General features: G+C 43.2%; 1 long non-coding RNA gene across 1 annotated transcript; it reads right to left on the bottom strand.

The window, feature by feature from the left end:
* Positions 1-1,979: 1,979 nt before the first annotated feature.
* LOC130470486 (uncharacterized) lies at positions 1,980-18,471 on the bottom strand. Its single transcript, XR_008930928.1, has 2 exons — positions 17,915-18,471; positions 1,980-2,243 (listed from the first exon to the last, which is right to left on the bottom strand). It is a non-coding gene; the product is annotated as an uncharacterized lncRNA (long non-coding RNA).
* Between the last annotated feature and the right edge of the window lie 521 nt (positions 18,472-18,992).

The following is an 18,992-nucleotide window of genomic DNA, read 5'->3' on the forward strand; positions in this document are numbered from 1 at the left end:
GGGTAGTGGAGCCTAAAGACATAATAAGGGCATAATGGTAATCTTACACTAACGACAGGTTAACGTCCGTTAACTCTAAAGGCATTTAATGATATTGTACAGTTTGTGAAGGGTATTTTATGTATTATTGAAAGTCCAAGGGAACTTGGTGAATTACGCCAAAACTCATGGGTATTTCATGAAAAAATCGAATATTATACTTCCTCCAGTCATAAATAGTCACAACATTTTCCTTATATGGACGCTTCTTATTACTTGCAACGTTTCTATTTTTAGTAAGGTTTTTCATACAAAATACCAAAACTGCCCTTACTAAATACTCCGAACTTCCATCATTAAATTTAATATCCTTTCATTTAATTAACCCACCCACCTAGCACTACAAGAATTTGTATCTTTAACGACAACCTAATTACGACGGGTCAAAAATCCCATCGTAAAAGCCTTTTGCGACGGGGCTAACAACCAAACAATGACGGGAATAACCGTGGCAAATGTCTTTTACGATGGGTTTACGACGGATTTACGACAGGATTTTCTACTAACGACGGCCCCCTTTTATGACGGGTTCGCGACAGGAAATCCCGTCGTTAATCAACGATTATTGGCCTTTCGCGATGGGATTTCCCGTCGTTAATAGTACAATTTCTTGTTGTGTAACAACTTAATTACCCTTCAATTTATTTCTCATTTCACGTGATTCATTATGAATTTCCAACCCCCAACCATCCCACCTTCTCATTTCTAGAAACCTCTCACAACTCAACACTCTCTCTCTCCACAATTCCCCCAAAAATCACGATGAAGAACCCTAACTTTTTTTCCTCCTCTCAACCGATCAAATTTTGTTCGTGCATGTGAAATTGTTTTTGTGAATATATCAAATTCACCTTCCAAACTCTGCACGTGATCTTCAAATTACTCTATTTTTTGGTTTTGATCTTCAAATTTTTGGGTTTGACCTTCAAATGTCTGGGTTTGATCTTCAAATTTTTGAGTTTTTTTCTTCAAGTTTCTGGGTTTTTGGGTTTTGATATTCAAATTTCTGGGTTTTTATCTTCAAAATTATGGGTTTGATCTTCAAATTTTTGGGTTTCTGGGTTTTGATCTTCAAATTTATAGGTCTGATCTTCAAATTTCTGGGTTTTTTCTTTTACACGACTCTAATCATAATTTTCTTGATATTGTGACAAAGTCCTTCATTAGAACGCAATCTTTTACTAGAAGAACCACTCTATTGCCACCCCCTATAGCCACCCCCTATAGCAACCCTATGTATGCAGACGGTAGAAAACTTCATCCCTTAGCACAAAAATGTTGACTTATGTATCCCTTACATTTGAATGGATTCATTATCTAGTTGTAATAGTACTTGAATTAAGGTTATAAATAGACATGTTGTAATCGGCAGAACACAACCTTCATATGAGAAATATATCAAACACTTTGAGTGTTCTTTAGGTTGAGTATAATATCCCTTCCCTTGGTGGTGTTACTGTATCCAAGGTTCCCTTCTCTACTACTTCCTTGTGGTGTTTCTGTATCTAGGAATTGGAGAGTTGTATCGCCGGAGTAGCCGATCGGCGTGGTGATTAGGCTAATTCTATCCGACCCATATCTAGGACGGTGTCAATTACACTACTACATTTCGGAGCTAATGCAACGCTCAAATCTGTTGCATTAGGGCTGAAATACCGTTGCATTAGACCTAATGCAACGGCTGGCTACCGTTGCATCCGCTGGCGTTGCATCAGGTCTAATGCAACGGCTTTTGGCCCTATTGCAACGGTTACTTATAATTTACTAGTACTATTGCATTAGCCTTTCATCTAATGCAACGGTCTCTCCTGCAACGGTAACTATATGTATTGCAACGCCTTTTCTCTATTGCAAAAGTACATTAGAAATGGTTGTTAGCTTCAATCACCTAATGCAACGCCATATAGTGAAGCTTCAGTCACCTAATGCAACGCCATATACACATTTAAATGAATCATATAATAACTGCAAATAGAATTTCATTGATACAAAATCAGTAATACAATAATATTGTTTCCCGTAGTATATAATACAAAATAGTGCATAAATCTACGAGTGTTCGTAATATTCTCAAACCAAAAAGTTTAACATTGTTGAAACCATCAAAGCTAGCATACATAAGCTAAAGGAATGCTGCCATGGAGTCACTATACATATCATTTGATAAATGGCTATATTTCTTCTCCACTTAGCTCACCTTGCACCTGCAAGTAAAAATATTAAGATTAATCACAAGTTAACAATTGGCATACTAGCTAAACTATCACATACGAAGTATAAAATAACACAAATAAGTGTGAGGATAAAACACAACCATTTTAGCAACTTAACACCATGAAACTGTGAGGATAAAAACACAAGGATAAATTTGGTGACGATTATTTCAATGCGCTGCCAACTTCATATTTACACAAGAAATAAAATATGTAGTCCAATTATGCAATAGAACTAACAAAGCTCTTCCTTTACTTAGTACCAACACACTTAATGGTATGGATAAGTAATGTCATTTCAGTTCTGAAATTCTAAAGAACTACTACAGAATGCAGTTGTGAACCTGTTCTTGTAGCTATCTATCAATTTTCCAAAGAGTTACTGCAGTTTTCTATGTTTGCAGAATGGAAAGCTACAGGATGACAAAAAAGCCTTAGATCATCTCACTAAATCTAAAGAAGTTGCTTTATTGGAAGTTGAGAAGAAAGTCCAGTCTGCCTTGGCTAAGGCTTCCATGGTAGATGATCTCCAGAACTAAAACCAAGAACTGATGAAACAGATAGAAATATGTCAGGTACTTTTGTCATGAATGTTCTTTGCCAATCGTCCTCATGTTTTTTTCAGTCTATGCAATCTGAGTTCAATGAGTTACGAGTAGAATAGATTTACATGTCAAATGCTTGTGTTTGTCAGGAAGAAAATAAGATCTTGGACAAAATACATAGACAGAAGGTTTCTGAAGTAGAAAAGTTGACCCAAACTGTATGGGAGCTAGAGGAGGATGTTCTTATTGGTGGTGCAGCTGCTAATGCAGTCAGGGATTACCAGCGGAAAAGGCAAGAAATGAGTTTACGTTCTATTGTTTAAGAATTGTCAACTCAATATACTAAAAAAGGGAAATTGTATGTAATTCTAATCGCCATATCCCCTCAAACCGTAGAACCTGAAAAGGAAGTTCATTTAGAAATAGACTCAATTCCAACTAGGTCAGATGTTACTATGATCTGCAGCCCATGGAGCAACTCCGTCGTTACAATAAGGGGTACCATTAGAAGGGTGTGTTGCACTTCCAGAACCAATGATGAGTACACCCTCGTCCTTCAGGGGAGCCAATGCTCGTCCCAAGTTAAAGTGGTATTTTCCATCCAAGTGTGACTGGATAGAGAGCTGAAAAACAGAGATGTCAGCCTCGGGATGCATGAGCATCAGAGGCACCCATGGCCTAGGAAACAAAAAAAACAATAAAGCAGCAGCAAAGAGTTTTCAACAGCACACAGGAGCAACAGCAGGGGAACACAACAACAGACACAGTTCCAGAAGCACAGGTGCAACAGCTGTACGAGGAAATCCAAAGCACCAGCAGCAGCAGAGCATAGCATCAAAAGCACAAAGCAGCAATTGTCAAAAGTATCAGATTGCACAACTGCAACCGAGGCTGCACAACATCAAGACCGCACAAAGGACTGTGGACAGCAGATCAATCCAGAACAGATGGCAGCAAAAACAGACCAGTAGCAGGATGCAACAGCATCAAATTTGACTAGTTTTGATTTTTATTTTTGTGATTAAAGATTAATAATCTGATTTAAGCCATAAAGGAACTTACTCTTTACTTACTTATGGTTGTTGACAAATCAAAGAAGAGTTTCCATCAAAAACAAAAAAAATACAAAAAAATTACTTCTTCTATCCCAGATTAGTTGTTACACTTTCCTTTTTCGTCCGTCCCAAATTAGTTGTTACACTTCTAAATTAGGAATGACCCCACAATTATTATATTGTCTCTCTCTTCCTACTAATTTTTTTTGTCCCCACAATCTCTCTCATTCAATTAAAAAAATACCCCACTAACTCCTATCACATCTACTTTTTCAATAAAATAACAATTCATAACCAAACAACCACTTATCACCTAAAACTTTGTGCAAAGGTAAGTGTAACGACTATTCTGGGACGGAGGGAGTAAAATGAAAGAATACCAAGTTAAACTCAACAGGCCTTCACTTATGAGATATGGTCAAAGTTCTACACCGCTAAATTTTCCTCACAACATTAAAATTAGAAATCATAAAACATGACGTGTCGTTGTTTCATTGAAAACATTAGCTACAGAACATAAACCTAATTACTTCTATATACAAGTCATAGTATTACAATATTATTCCGTAATACAACTTAAACTAAATCTAACTCAGTTATTAATGTTTCTTAACAATTAACAACAATAAAAGTAAAAAACACCTTATAGTTTGGATTAGAAGAATTAACTTTTGACATTTATGTGCACTTCTTGATTGTTTCCTAGGAATTTAGGGGATTGACCTACAAAGTTCAACAATCTATTTTCTCAAAATTCAGAACTCAATGAGCTCTTGTAAAATTCCTAGGAATTTCCAAACCCAACAACAAACAACTGATTTGCATGAGAAGATCAATAAACAACAGATGACATGAAAAGCCCACCTAACACTGAAATGGAATTGTATTTAGTATCAGTCTTCTTGACCTTTATGGTTCCTTAGCACCAGAAATTACAACCCTGCTTTCTGTTCGTTTTTATGAGACATTATCGAGGCTATTTCGGGTAGACCCTTAGCTGAGAAAGCGTCAAAAGGGGAATACAAGGTTTTCGCCCTTCATTGATGTTGCAAAAGCAAGAAGATTGGGAGAAAGAAAAGAGAAAGGATCTCACAACACATATGTGTTCCGGGTGTGGAACTGGGAGGACGTTCCGGAGTGCCTTGGCCCTGTCAAGCAGAGCAAACGTGAGCTAACCTCGGGGGTTTAACCGAGGAAACCCCCTCCGATGCCTAAGTCAGCAAATAGGTAAGAAGTCTTTAGAGAGAGAGTATAGAGAGAAGGTGGAGCAAGTACCGTGTGTAAGAATCTGTCCCATCATGAATGATGTGGGTGCTATTTATAGGCGTACTATTCTGTACTTTGGCCTACTCAGATGCCGCCACGTGTATGACGGCGATGTACTTTATTCCTTGTCGTTGTCGTTTAGCCTGCAGGTCCCTTCTTGGACTGATGCAGCTTTGCCTAGCTCTGCTCTGTATCTTTACACGTGATCTGGGGAGGTTTGATCTGCCTGGGCTGCATATACTTGGCTTGGGGTCTAGAGTCTTTCTTTGACTTGGGTGTGCCCTGGGTGTCAGGGTTTGCTCTGTCATTTATGTTCTGCCCTCTCTGGATATGATCCCGTACAACTAGTCCCTCAAGAGTAGAGCTGACCTTTTAAGTCAGGTCTGCTCTTCTGTCCTTGATCTGGATATGACCCCGTACAACTAGTCCCTCAAGAGTAGAGTTGACCTTTTAAGTCAGGTCTGCTCTTCTGTCCTTGATCTGGACTCTTTGGGGCTGCAATGCTTGTTTTGTTGGTTTTTTTTGCTTTTGTCCTGGCTGTGTATTTTCTTCCTACCAGTCCCTCCAGAGTATTTTTTTTTTTTTTTTTTTTTTTTTTTTTTTTTTTTTTTTTTTTTTTTTTTTTTTTTTTTTTTGGGCGGGCTTTCTGAATGGTAAGAAATTTTGGGGATTTTAACCGGCTTTTCCTCGTGCCACGCGTTGCCCATCTGAAGAGTCAATTGGAATCGTCGCTCAATCTGGACCGTCCTTCATCATGATTAAGTTTGGTTGTATTGAGGTCTACACGTGTCCTTCATCCTGCTTGTGCAACTGTATCGTTGCTCGCATCCTAGCCGTTCTTCTTTGGCTTTTAAAGAGAAAAAAGTAACTTCCTTCCTTCTTCATCTTCATTTCTTACCTTCTCTCTCCTTGGTGTTTCTGAGAAAAACATTCGAGTGCTCTCATTTTCCGTTGCTTGTTATTTGCAAAAGTCTTCTCAAAATTCGATCTTTTACACATTTTTGTGTTTGCCGTCACTTTTCCGGTCGATTGCTAGTGTTCTTGTTGCTTGTGGTGGTCATTTGCCCCTCGTGTTTTCGTTTGCCATTTCGCGAAGGGAGGTTTTCGTTGCTGTGTTTCTTTTGATTCTAACTCTATCTTCTTTTTCCGGTAAGTTTCTATTTTTTGCTGTTTTTTCGATTCTTTTGCATGACTTTTGTTTGTTGTTCGCTTGATTTTAGTGTCTTTCTTTGGGGTTTCAATTTCTGGTATTTTTCGCCATTGTTAAGTCGTTTTTGAACTTCCGCCATTGTTGAGTAGCTTTTCCCCTTTTTTTTTTTTTTTTTTTTTTGTTATTTACTTTTGTGCCCTTTTCCCTTGTCCTGTGACTTTCAGTTCATAATGTCTGATGCATCTGATAGCCAAAACCTTAGTAGCTCAGGCGCTAAAAGCGTTTCCTCTGCTTCCTATGTTACCTCTTCTCCCTCCTCTGTCTCTTTATCTTCTGATGAGGAGACTCGGGCTTCTGCTGAGCACAGAACCAAATCAATGCATGATGTTTTGTCTCGCTCTGTGCCTGTTGTGATTCCTTTGTCCTCTGACGATGAATCCTCTGGGGAGGAGCCGCCCCCCCCCAGATGCGGGTGATTCTGGGTGTCCTGACTCTACGGCCGACCTGTCCCCATCTTTACGTCAAACTCTTAGGGAGATGCGCCATGATTATCTGTCGCGGATAGTTAGGATAAACCCGCCGTCCAATGTCCCCCCAGGGCTTGATGTTCAGCCTCTGTCTGAACAGGCCTGGTTAGATGATTTTGAACAGCTTGCTGGAGCTAATGAGTCTGAACTGTCTTTGCGTGTTTACAGACGCCGGGAATCTATTTTTCGTTCTATGATGGCCAACCATGTCACTATTTCTGTGGGTGGGCAAGCTGGTGGGGAGGATATTTTGGCCCAGGTGAATGAGATGAGGCCTTTTCCCAACTACGTGGAAGAGAATGTCGTTCCTGGGGATTCGACACCCTACCTTTCTGAAGCCTCTGCTTTTGGTCCCTTACACGCGAAGCTGAACACTAAGTGGACTGATGATGCGCGAAAAGAGAATCACGCTGTTGTTGGTAAAGAGTTTTATGGTCTGCCTGATGGTTATCGACTCATCGTGCCAGACGATGATGCTCGGATTACTCATCCACCAGAGGGGTGCATAGGTGTTTATGCCTATAGTCTGGATTTTGGTCTGCGCTTTCCTCTGGATCCTACCCTGGTGAAGATTCTTCGTGCCTTCAACGTTTGCTTAGCTCAGCTCCATCCCTTCGCTGTTCGTACTTTGATCAGCTATATTTGGGTCTGCCGGTTTTTGGAGTTTCCTGAGACCCTTTCTCTCTGCAAGCGAGTCCATCATCTGCGCAACAGCGGTACTGGGAACAAGATTGGCTGGTTTTCCATCTATTGCAATCGTGGAAGATTGACCTGCCATGGGATGCCTACTGGCCAAAAAGAGTGGAAGGATAGGTTTTACTGGCTCGCTGTCCCTGCTGACTTTCCTGTTGCTCGGGGCTTTGTTAGACCTCGGACCCGGCTAGAGGGAGTCGAGATTTTGGATGGTGCTGTCTTGGAGGAGAGGGCTTTTGAGCATTTTTCATCTGAGCCCAAGTTCAATGCTGCTGGTAAAGAGGTTGGGCGGTTGCCTCGTGTTTGGCTTCCGCATTCAAGTTATGTTCTGCGGAATGACGTGCTGTCCGCTATGTTTCTTTGTTCTACTCACCCTCAAGGTTAGTTCTGTGTTACTTTTTCACTTCACGTTTTCTTTTCCCTTTGTGCGAGTTTTTTTTTTTTTTTTTTTTTTTTTTGCTTACTCCTTTTTTTTTTTTTTTTTTTTTTTTTTTTTTTTTTTTTTTTAGGTCGTCAATTCTTGAATCTTGAGGAATTGGGTGTTCGGGCTGATGGCTCTTTCATCTGCGCTGCTCCCCCCGATCCTGCTGCGAATGGGTATCAAATTTTGGCTGACCAAATAGAGGGCAGCAGGAGAAGTTCTACACGCCGTTCTGGTCGGGGTGGCGGTTCTGGGATCGTTCCCAGAGTGTCTCGAGTGGTTTCCTCTACAAACACTGTTTCTGCGAGCACTCCTGTTCGTCGAGGGCAGACCTCTCGCGGAGCTTCCCATCGTGGTGCTCTGTCAGGCTCTCGTCGTGACCGAGCCGACTTCGAGGCTGGGCTCGCAGCTCCGACAGAGGATGCAGGCCATGATTTTGGGGAGGTGGCTGGTGAGGTATGTGACCAGCCAGGTTGTTCGGGCTCTGCGTCGGAGCCTGTGGATATCGAAGCTGAGGAGCCACCTTTTGTTCAGCGTCCTGGGAAACAACCTAGGTTTGATAGCGGAGCTGAGCAACTTCGAGCCTCCCCTTCTGCGGCTGATCCCCATCGTAGCAACACTTCTGGTAGCTCTCTTCGACAGTTTTTGGAGCACGAGCTTCAAGGAAGTGATCTGGCTGCTGATGATCTTGACCTGCATATCACGGGTCGGCATAAGGAGTTTGTTGAGAAAGAATTTCTCGACATTCGCCCCCAGGCCGACCCCGAGTTGGCTGCTATCTTCTCTGGTCCTGCTGCTTTGGATCGTACTTTTGTCCCGCGCTGGGATGTGTCCGAGTCAGAAAGCTTATATGGGAACTACCCTGAGAAAGGCGGGACGCTTGCCCTAAGGATGTTAAGAGGTCTGCAGTTGCCCAGCGACCTGCCGAAAGAGCGTTTGTATACTCCTGGGGCGAATGCCTGCCAGAAGGTTATGGAGGTATACTTGGTTTACTTCTCTTCTCCTTTGGTACATTGGTTTGTTTCTTTTGTTATGCACCAACTTATAATGCTTGTCTCTTTTTCTGCGTTCTTAGTGTGGCAACGCTGTTCGTGAGTTGACAGAAGTCTTCATAGTCTACCAAAAACGACTTGCTGCCAACGTTGCTCACATAGAAGGCCAAAAGAAGAGAATTGAGGAGCTCACTGCTGATCTGGAGTTATCTTCGACTTGTCTTACTTCGGCTAATGATCAATTGAAGCTTGTTACTGAAGAGCGTGATCAGCTGCAGGCTAGCTTTTCTCAGGCCCAAATTGATCTGGTCACCGGACAGCAGAAAATTGAGGCTCTCCAGCAAGACTTTCTCTCTGTTGAGCAGTCTCATGACAATGAGATGGCCCAACTGCAGAACTCCATCGAAGATCAGCTTGCGGCTGCCGTTCGCGACTTCCGTCGGTCAGATGAGCAGTATGCTCTGCGCACTCAGAGCTATGATGGCGGGTGGAAGGCTGCTTCGCTGATAGTGCAAGAGAAGCATCCTGATCTTGACTGGTCTCCAATCGAAGCTGCTTGGTTGGCTGGGCTCCATGTTGAGCTTTTGAGAAAGAAGAGGGAGGCCGAGCAAGCGTCTCTAGCTGCGGGCGGTGCGGTGCCAGAAGATGATGGGGTGCCTGATCATTGTGTTGAGAATATACACCCTGGGGAATTGCCTCTGTCTGATGCTGAAGATGATGTTGGGCAATAATGGCACAGGCGGCTGTCCCCATGTTCATCTTGCACTACCTCAGCCAATGCGTAGTTTATTTTCTGGTTGTTTTTGTCCTCCCTGCGTGGAGAGTAAGAATTTGTTTCTGGGATAATTTTTATCGTTTTTAGTTTTGATCAACAGTGGCCATTTTTGTAGGGCTGTACATTGCATAAGTTTTTGAGGTATAGCCGCCGGTCCCGTTGTTTGTTAACTCGTCATGCTTATGTTGTCTTTTACCTTGTTGCTTTTTGCTTGCAAAATTTCTTTTTATTGTTTTGTTTCCCCCATATTTCCATTTGGCCCACTTTGCATGCTTGATTGTCCTGGCTTTGGCCAGGGCAAAATTCAAAAAGTATTTCTATATTCGTCTCGACCTGTTTTGGACTGTGTATTGTTGAGTTGTCCTGGCTTTGGCCGGGACAAAAACTGAGAAGTGTTTTCGCATTTGCTTCAGCCTATTTTGGCTGTGCCTTATTGAATTGTCCTGGCTTTGGCCAGGACAAAACTCGAGAAGTGTTTTCGTATTTACTTCAGCCTTCTTTGGGCTGAGTATGATTGAATTGTCCTGGCTTTGGTCAGGACAAAACTCACAAGGTATCTTCATATTTATTCCAGCCTACTTTGGCTGCGTATAATTGGATTGTCCTGGCTTTGGCCAGGACAAAACTCAGAAATTGCTCTGCGGTATTCTAACTAGCCTTTTGGGCTGTTTCCAATTTTGAATTGTCTTGGTTCTAGCCAAGGCAAAACTCAGAAATTGCTCTGCGATATTCTAACTTAGAAATTCATCATGACACTGTTCTTCAGCTGACTTGAGTGATCAAGTCAAGTCATCTGTTGAATGTGTGTATCATGACGTATTTCTAAGTTACGTCGTGCTTTGCTTATTACCTTATCTTTTCTTGGAACCGCCAAGCTCATTTTATTATATGTATTCTGTAAGAAGGAGTACAAAGAGGGATAATTTTGGCTTATCCTGCCTTATCATTATATAGGTCATCTGTACTAAACATAGTATTTTTTGAGCATGTTGGCGTTCCAACTATTCTTTAGCTCTTTTCCATCCATTGTCATAAGATGATATGAGCCAGGGGCTATCTCCCTTGTGATCTGGTATGGTCCTTCCCAATTTGCAGTGAATTTCCCCTCTGCCTTGCCCTTTCCTGTAGCTGCTGTTCGTCTAAGTACCAGGTCTCCCACATGCATAGGCCTGTGCTTGACTCTTTTATTGTAAGCTCTGCTCATTCTCTCTTTGTTTGCTGTGAGCCTCAGCTCTGCTAGCAACCTTACCTCTGGCAGAAGGTCTAACGATTCCCTCATGAGTTGTTCATTAGTGGTTTCATCATAGTACTGCACTCTGAAACTGGGCAGGCCGACCTCCACCGGTAATACTGCTTCTGTTCCAAAGGCTAACTTGTAGGGACTTTCTCCTGTCGCCTCCTTCTCAGTTGTTCTATTGGACCACAAAATTTCTGGTATGAGGTCTGCCCATGCACCCTTAAAATCCTCTATTTTCTTTCGCAGAGCTCCAAGGATCTGTTTGTTCGCCGCCTCGGCCTGTCCATTGCTCTGTGGGTGGCATACTGATGCGTAAGCAAATTTGATTCTTAGCTCTGCGCAATAATCTTTTACCGGTGTGCAATCGAATTGTGTCCCGTGATCAAAGACCAAACTTTCTGGGATGCCAAATCTTGTGATGATGTTTCTCCAGATGAAGTCTTTCATTCGTTTCGCTGTTATGCTTTTTGTGGGCTCTGCTTCTATCCATTTGGTGAAATAATCCACTGCCACGATCAGGTATCTTCTTCCCCCACTCGCGGCTGTAAACGGACCCAGGATGTCCATTCCCCACTGAGCGAATGGTATGGGATTGACGATTGGTTGCAGATCATTTGAGGGCTGATTGATTACTGGAGCGAACTTTTGGCATTTGTCGCATTTCTTCACGTATGATTGCGAGTCACTCACCATAGTTGGCCAATAGTACCCTGCCCTGAGGGCTTTCAAAGCTAATGTTCTTCCCCCAATATGATTACCGCATATGCCCTCATGAATTTCTTCAATGATTCTCTGTGATTCCTCCGTTGAGACGCATCTCAGCAGGGGTAGGGAGAAGGATTTTTTGTACAATCTGCCCTGGTAGATCACAAACCAGTGCTCATTTCGCTTTATCTTTTCTGTTCTGGCTCTGTTGTGGGGAGACCCCTGCCAAGCTTGTATGATACTATACTGTCGTACCACTGAGGCTCTGTGCTGATGGCATTTACCATGGGTCTCTTATCGATACTCTTCTCTTCCTGTACTTCCACCATCACTGTTCTTTCCAGGTCTTGCAGCGAAGAGCTTGCTAATTTTGAGAGAGCATCTGCTTGGCTATTCTCTGCCCTGGGGACCAATTGGATCTCGAAGCTTTCCAACTGGGCTACTGCTTCTTTCATCAGTGCCAGATACCTCTGCATGGACGGTTCTCGAGCTTCATACTCGCCTTTATACTGACTGGCCACTAATTGGGAATCTGTTTTCAACACGATTTTCTTAGCATCCGCTGCCTTGCACATTTGAATGCCTGCGATCGCTGCTTCGTACTCTGCTTCATTATTTGAGGCTTTGAATTTGAACTTTATGGCATATTCAAAGACATTACCTTCTGGTGAAGTCATTATAATGCCTGCTCCTGACCCTGTTACTGCGGCTGAGCCATCTACATATATCTGCCAGGTCCCCAGAGGTTCTTCTTCCTCTTCGTACGATGCCTCAGCTATGAAGTCTGCTAATGCCTGTGCCTTTATGGCCGTTCTTGGCCTGTATTCAATATCGTACTCTGAGAGTTCTACCGCCCATTTCAGCAACCTGCCTGAGGTATCCAGCCTTCGCAATGATTTCTCCAAAGGCTGATTTGTCAATACTTGTACCTTGTGAGCGTCGAAGTATGGTTTCAGCTTCCTGGCAGCTATCATAATTGCGAAGGCCATTTTTTCGATCAGTGGGTACCTCTGCTCTGCGGGGTTGAGAATGTGACTGACGAAATATACTGGTTGTTGGGCTTTGTCCTTTTCCACTATTAAGGCTGCTGCTACAGTCTTTTTGGAGGCCGAGATGTACAACTGCAAAACATCTCCTACTTCTGGTCTGGCTATTGTTGGGAGGCTCTTTAGGTGATTCTTTACCTCTGCGAATGCCTTTTTTTGCTCTGTTTCCCACTTGAATGTTTTGTTGCCTTTCAGTACCTGAAAAAATGGGAGGGATCTATCTGCGGATTTACTGATAAAACGAGTGAGTGCTGCCATCTTTCCCGTTAATCTCTGCACATCTCGTATGTTCTTTGGCTCTGGCAAGTTGAGTATGGCCTCCACCTTCTCTGGGTTGGCATCTATTCCCCTTTCACTGACCAGAAATCCCAGGAACTTTCCTGACTTAACACCGAACACACATTTCTTTGGGTTTAGTTTCATGCCATACTGTCTCAACGTAGCAAATGTTTCTCGCAGGTCTGCGATGTGATTGGCCTCTTTTTTGCTCTTGACTATGGAATCATCCACATATACTTCCACATTCCGGCCCTTTTGTTGTGCGAATATCTTATCTACGAGCTTTTGGTAGGTTGCACCCGCATTTTTCAGGCCGAATGGCATGGCTTTGTAGTTATAAACTCCAGCATCTGTGATGAAAGCAGCTTTCTTACGATCTGATTCGAGTAAACTGATCTGATGGTAGCCGGAAAATGCATCCATGAAACTCAAGAGAGCGTGTCCACTGGTGGAATCAACCAGCTGGTCTATTCTGGGCAATGGGTAACAGTCTTTCGGACAGGCCTTGTTTAGGTCCGTGAAGTCTACACACATCCTCCATTGACCGTTTGCTTTCTTTACCATCACAACGTTAGCCAGCCATTCTGGGTAATCGCACTCTTCTATGAACTTGGCTGCTAGCAATTTGTTGATTTCTTCTTGGATGGCCACATTCTTCTCTGTCGAAAAATTTCTTTTCTTCTGTTTCACTGGCCTAACTTCTCTGCTGACATTCAGTCTATGGACCATAACACTGGGGTCAATCCCTGGCATTTCGTCCGCTGAGAAAGCAAATATGTCTGCGTGCTCTCTCAGCAGACCGATGAGGTTCACTCTGAGGGATAGGTCTACGTCTGTGCCAATTCGAACCGTCCGGTCTGTCAACCCTTCCTCTAATTCTATCTCCTCAGTTTCGTCAGTTGGCGTAGGTTCCAACAGACCTTCCTCCCGATGCTCGAAGTTTTCCATGCTTAACAACTTGTCTTTTTTGCGCTCTGCTCTCTTTCTTTTTCGAGATTGGGGAAGTTCTTCTTCTGCCAGTGGTGGGGGTCTGGGTGGTTGTTTTAGCGCAGTGTGGTAGCACTTCTTGGCCTGCTCCTGACTGCCTTTTACCTTGGCTGAGCGGCCATCATTTGTCGTATACATCATGGTAAGGTGATAAGTGGAGACTACAGCCCCTGCGTCATGGATGAATGGTCTGCCAAGAATGACGTTGTAGGCTGCGGGGACTTTCACAATCATGAAGTCTACCATGATATCCTTGATATCCTTCCCTTGGCCAATCTGCACCGGCAGACTGACTATCCCCTCTGGTATCACTGTGGCTCCTGTGAATCCGATTACTGGGTAATTGACTGGTTTTACATATTTCTCATCAATTTGCAACTCTTGGAAAGCAGGCCAGAATAAGATGTTCGCAGAGCTACCTCCGTCTATCAGAATACGGTGGATTTTTCTGTTTGCTACATTCAGGGCTAGCACCATGGGGTCGTCATGGGGGTATATTATGCCTTTACAGTCCTCCTCTGTGAAAGTGCACTGCGGGATTTTTGGAGGGGCGGGCCACCTGCCAGAATTATGGTAATTAACCTGGTGTTTGAATTCGCTCACACTGGCCTTGGCCCCGCTAACAGTGGTTCCCGCGTAAACTGGCCCTCCTGTTATGACCAAGATGTCGCCCATTCTCTTTTGGTCTGCTGGGTAGCTCTGCTTGGGTTCCGCCTTCTTATTGTCGGACCTGTTATCATTATCTCTGTTCTCATAGGTCCTGCTATACGAGCTTTTTGCTTTGAATTGAGTCAAGTATCCCCTCCGGATCAGATCTTCGATATTATCCTTCAAATGAGTGCACTCTTCTGTGAGGTGGCCATGGTCTCTGTGAAAGTCACAGTACTTTTTTGGGTCCCTGTACTTGTTGTACATTTTGGGAGGTCTCTGCCACTTCTCGTCTTCTTTGCTGATGGCAAAAATTTGAGTTCTGGATGCCACTAAGGGGGTATACTCATTAAACTTCCCCCTTTTCTCAGTTTTAAACTCGTTACCTTTGCCTCTGCCTGGTCCCTGCCAGTCTCTTCTTGGCTGTGGGTTTTCTCTTCTGTCTGAGTATTCTTTTTTGTATGGCTCTTTCTTGCTCTGACTACCGTAATTGTTCTCACTTGCCACATATCGACGTGAGGTTGCTCTGCCAATTTCTTCACTCTTTATAAATTCATTCGCCTTTCCCAGTACCTCTGCCAGGGTTGTGAAAGATTTTCTGCCCAGATAACTCTTGAACTCTCCATCCCGCAGACCAGTCATCATGGCCAGGACTGCTACCTCTTGCTGCAACTTGGGTATATTTGACGCCTCCATATTGAATCTGGATATGTATTCCCTCAGAGATTCCTGAGGCCCCTGGATGACTGACATCAGCTCCCCTGTCATCCTTTCTCTGGCAATGTTTGCCACGTATTGGGTGCGAAACAAGATAGCTAGCTGCCGGAAAGATGTTATGGTGCCTTTGGGTATTTTACCAAACCAGCTCTGTGCCATCCCCTCCAGAGTGGAAGGAAAGACCTTACACCACATAGAGTCTGTGTTGGTATATAGCATCATGTGTCCCCCAAAGGCAGAGAGGTGATTCGTTGGGTCTGTCTTTCCGGAGTATTTGCAGGTGGGCATTTTTATCTTTTCCATTCCTTCAGAGAGTATTTCATCGCAGAAGGGAGAATTATCAGGTTTAACTACTGCTCGGATGGGATTGGGCATACCTGACATGGAATGGTGTCTTTGACTGGGTGCTTGTTCAGTCCTTGCCCGGGGTTGAGCTCTGCTTGGTGTGATACTCTCTGCTTCATACTCTTGATTATCAGCCCCTTCCATGTCCTGCTGAAGATTCCTCCTCCAAACATTCGGACTATGCTGGGGTCTGGGACGCTTTCTCCTCTGCTCAACCTCAACCTCTGGGGCTGTTCTCATGACCTGGGCTTGTGGGGTTGTTTGAGTAAGGAATGTCAGGACTTCTATTGCTGTGCGCATCTGGTCGGGTGAGAACTGTGCCCCCAATCGTGCTAGTGAAGCACTGGTTGGAATTGGGATACCCTGGCCCTGGCTAGGGGTTGCCATAGCTCTGGGTTGTGGTGTCTCTCTTGGAGGACCAAGACTCTGAGGCATGCCGAACAAGGGTACATTTGTGGTTCTCTGGTTGTTTCTAGAGGTGGGTGGTTCTATTTGCTGGATTATTGGTTCGCTTGACTCAGTCATTTTGTGGGAGGGTAGGTCTTTTAGAGGCAAGGTCTGGGAAGTCCCCTCCTTCTAGCGCCACTTGTTCCGGGTGTGGAACTGGGAGGACGTTCCGGAGTGCCTTGGCCCTGTCAAGCAGAGCAAACGTGAGCTAACCTCGGGGGTTTAACCGAGGAAACCCCCTCCGATGCCTAAGTCAGCAAATAGGTAAGAAGTCTTTAGAGAGAGAGTATAGAGAGAAGGTGGAGCAAGTACCGTGTGTAAGAATCTGTCCCATCATGAATGATGTGGGTGCTATTTATAGGCGTACTATTCTGTACTTTGGCCTACTCAGATGCCGCCACGTGTATGACGGCGATGTACTTTATTCCTTGTCGTTGTCGTTTAGCCTGCAGGTCCCTTCTTGGACTGATGCAGCTTTGCCTAGCTCTGCTCTGTATCTTTACACGTGATCTGGGGAGGTTTGATCTGCCTGGGCTGCATATACTTGGCTTGGGGTCTAGAGTCTTTCTTTGACTTGGGTGTGCCCTGGGTGTCAGGGTTTGCTCTGTCATTTATGTTCTGCCCTCTCTGGATATGATCCCGTACAATATGGAAATCGGGAGACCTAGGCATCAAAACCCAAGGCATGGAGTCTATCAATCTGAGTGACTGGATAAAAAACTTCATCTCTTATTTCATCAAAGAAGATCGAAACGATAAATCTAAACTGGCTGAATTCGTGTGCACTATGTGGAGTATATGGTTGCATAGAAACGAATGCATTTTTAGAGGCCACGGGGCAGACCCCCTAGCTATCTTGTCTTGTATCAAAAGCTGGAAGAACAGATAGGCTGCAAGTTTACCAAGAAGTGACAATATTATTATTGTCGAACCACAAACAGCGGCCTCAATCTCGAGAGAGGCCACTTCATGGACTAGAGGAGAGAAAAATGGTGGAGAAGATACAATTCTACTGGTAGATGGGGCATGGAAAAAGAACATTAAAGGGGGAAAACCCTCATGGGCAGCAGCGGTGGGATGGGTATTTACTCAGCACAGGAGTATTATAGCAGAGCAAGGCATCAAAATTATTACTCTAACTCCTGACCAAACATAGGCGTATGCAGTACTGAAGGCAGTAGAGAACATCCCACCAGGTGTTGAAAACCTAACCATTCATACTGACTCGTTGAACTTGGTAAAGGCTTTTCAAGATGAACAGATGGGCAACAAGGACTGCAGAGGTATTGTGAGAGACATCAAACAAGTCACCATGGGCCTAAGTTTCTGTAAAATTATTAAACTTTCTAGAGTAGCTATTATGAAAGCCAATAATCTTGCGATTAAAGCTAGAAAAGGGCTGTAGTTTTCTCCTTATACTTTGTTGCCAAAAAAAAAGGGATGATTTGAAAGGAAAAAGAGAATACCTAGGGAAGAAGAAATAGCAATGATCAAAAGAGATTAGGTAGAAGATACCATAGATCATTTATTCAAGAAATAAAGACTCCTGACTTCCAGAGTCATTGTTACCCTATATGTTGGGGTAATGGGGCCTGTATCCCAGCAAAACCTTAAGAATGACTTGGAGCTATGAACATTGTATTCTCTGTAAACATAGAGCATACTAAGCACAAATTATAAGAAATATTCTATAAGAAACTGCAAATGTATATAGATTACTAGCTTACTTCCTCAAAGCTTGAAAATCCAATAATTTACCAAAAAGGCTATTTTTTCTTTTAATGAAAACTTTATTGATACTGGTACCAGAGCCAAGGCCCCACTCACCTTTCAGGCACCCTCCATTGAAGCTATCATCTTGCAAAAACCGACGTCGCTTCAAGTACCCATCACTTCAGTTCAACCCCCCACAAAACAAACTAACCACACCTTCCATCATATCCTTCAACGTAACCCTCAAAAATATAGCCCATCCTTTCTGTTAAAGAATGAATAAAAACTCAATATAATAATTAACTTACCTCCACCGTGAACACTGACCTACCTCCACCGCCTCACCGATCGCCACCATCAGCTGAATCTCAAGTCAATCAGGTTACTTTCAAGGTGAGCCATATATCTTCGGTGAGCTGCTCCCTTAATTCGGGTACTCTGATCTTGCTTTCTCTCTCATGGTATATTGAGTTGGGTACTCTGTTCTTGCTTTCTGTTTATACGCAACCTATGGCTCCTTTTATTCAAACATTTGACTTAGTTTAATATTGTTTAGTTTATTATAAAAGTAGTAACAAAATTAAAAGGAAAAGGAAAAAGCTCTTATCTGTGGATTGTTGTACACCTACACCGTGTGACACGTTTTGTGTCATTGAGGAGGCAACCCACTTGTTACTACTTACTACTTTACTAGCATGGAGTAGTAATTATTTTAGTCAACATTCAATTAGAATATTTATTTCGGTTTTTTCATGAAATGCCCCTGAGGTTTCACGAAATGCATCAAATACACCCGCGCGTTTCAAAATACATAATATACCCCTATTTAAACTTATTTGCACCAAATGCCCCTAGAATTAACGGAAGTCTAACTCCGTTAACATTAACTCTTAATTAATCTAACTAATCCTAATTAAACCATAATTAAATACCGATTAGTCTAATTAATCCTAATTAACACCTAATGAACCTTAATCAACTCTAACTCCCCTCTCTCCTCTCACTCTCCTCTATCCTCTCAATCTCACGCCTTTTTCTGGGTATTAAAATGGTGAACCCAACCACAATATTTCCTTCTTCAAACCATCTTCATCAAACATCAATTGCTAACTCATATAGATATGTACTTCATGATATATGTTGGTTACTTGAGTAGCTTGGGACGGTGACAAAATCGGGAGGTTCAGGAGCG

Source organism: Spinacia oleracea, chromosome 3, assembly GCF_020520425.1.
Source record: "Spinacia oleracea cultivar Varoflay chromosome 3, BTI_SOV_V1, whole genome shotgun sequence".
In the NCBI taxonomy this organism is placed as follows: domain Eukaryota; kingdom Viridiplantae; phylum Streptophyta; class Magnoliopsida; order Caryophyllales; family Amaranthaceae; genus Spinacia; species Spinacia oleracea.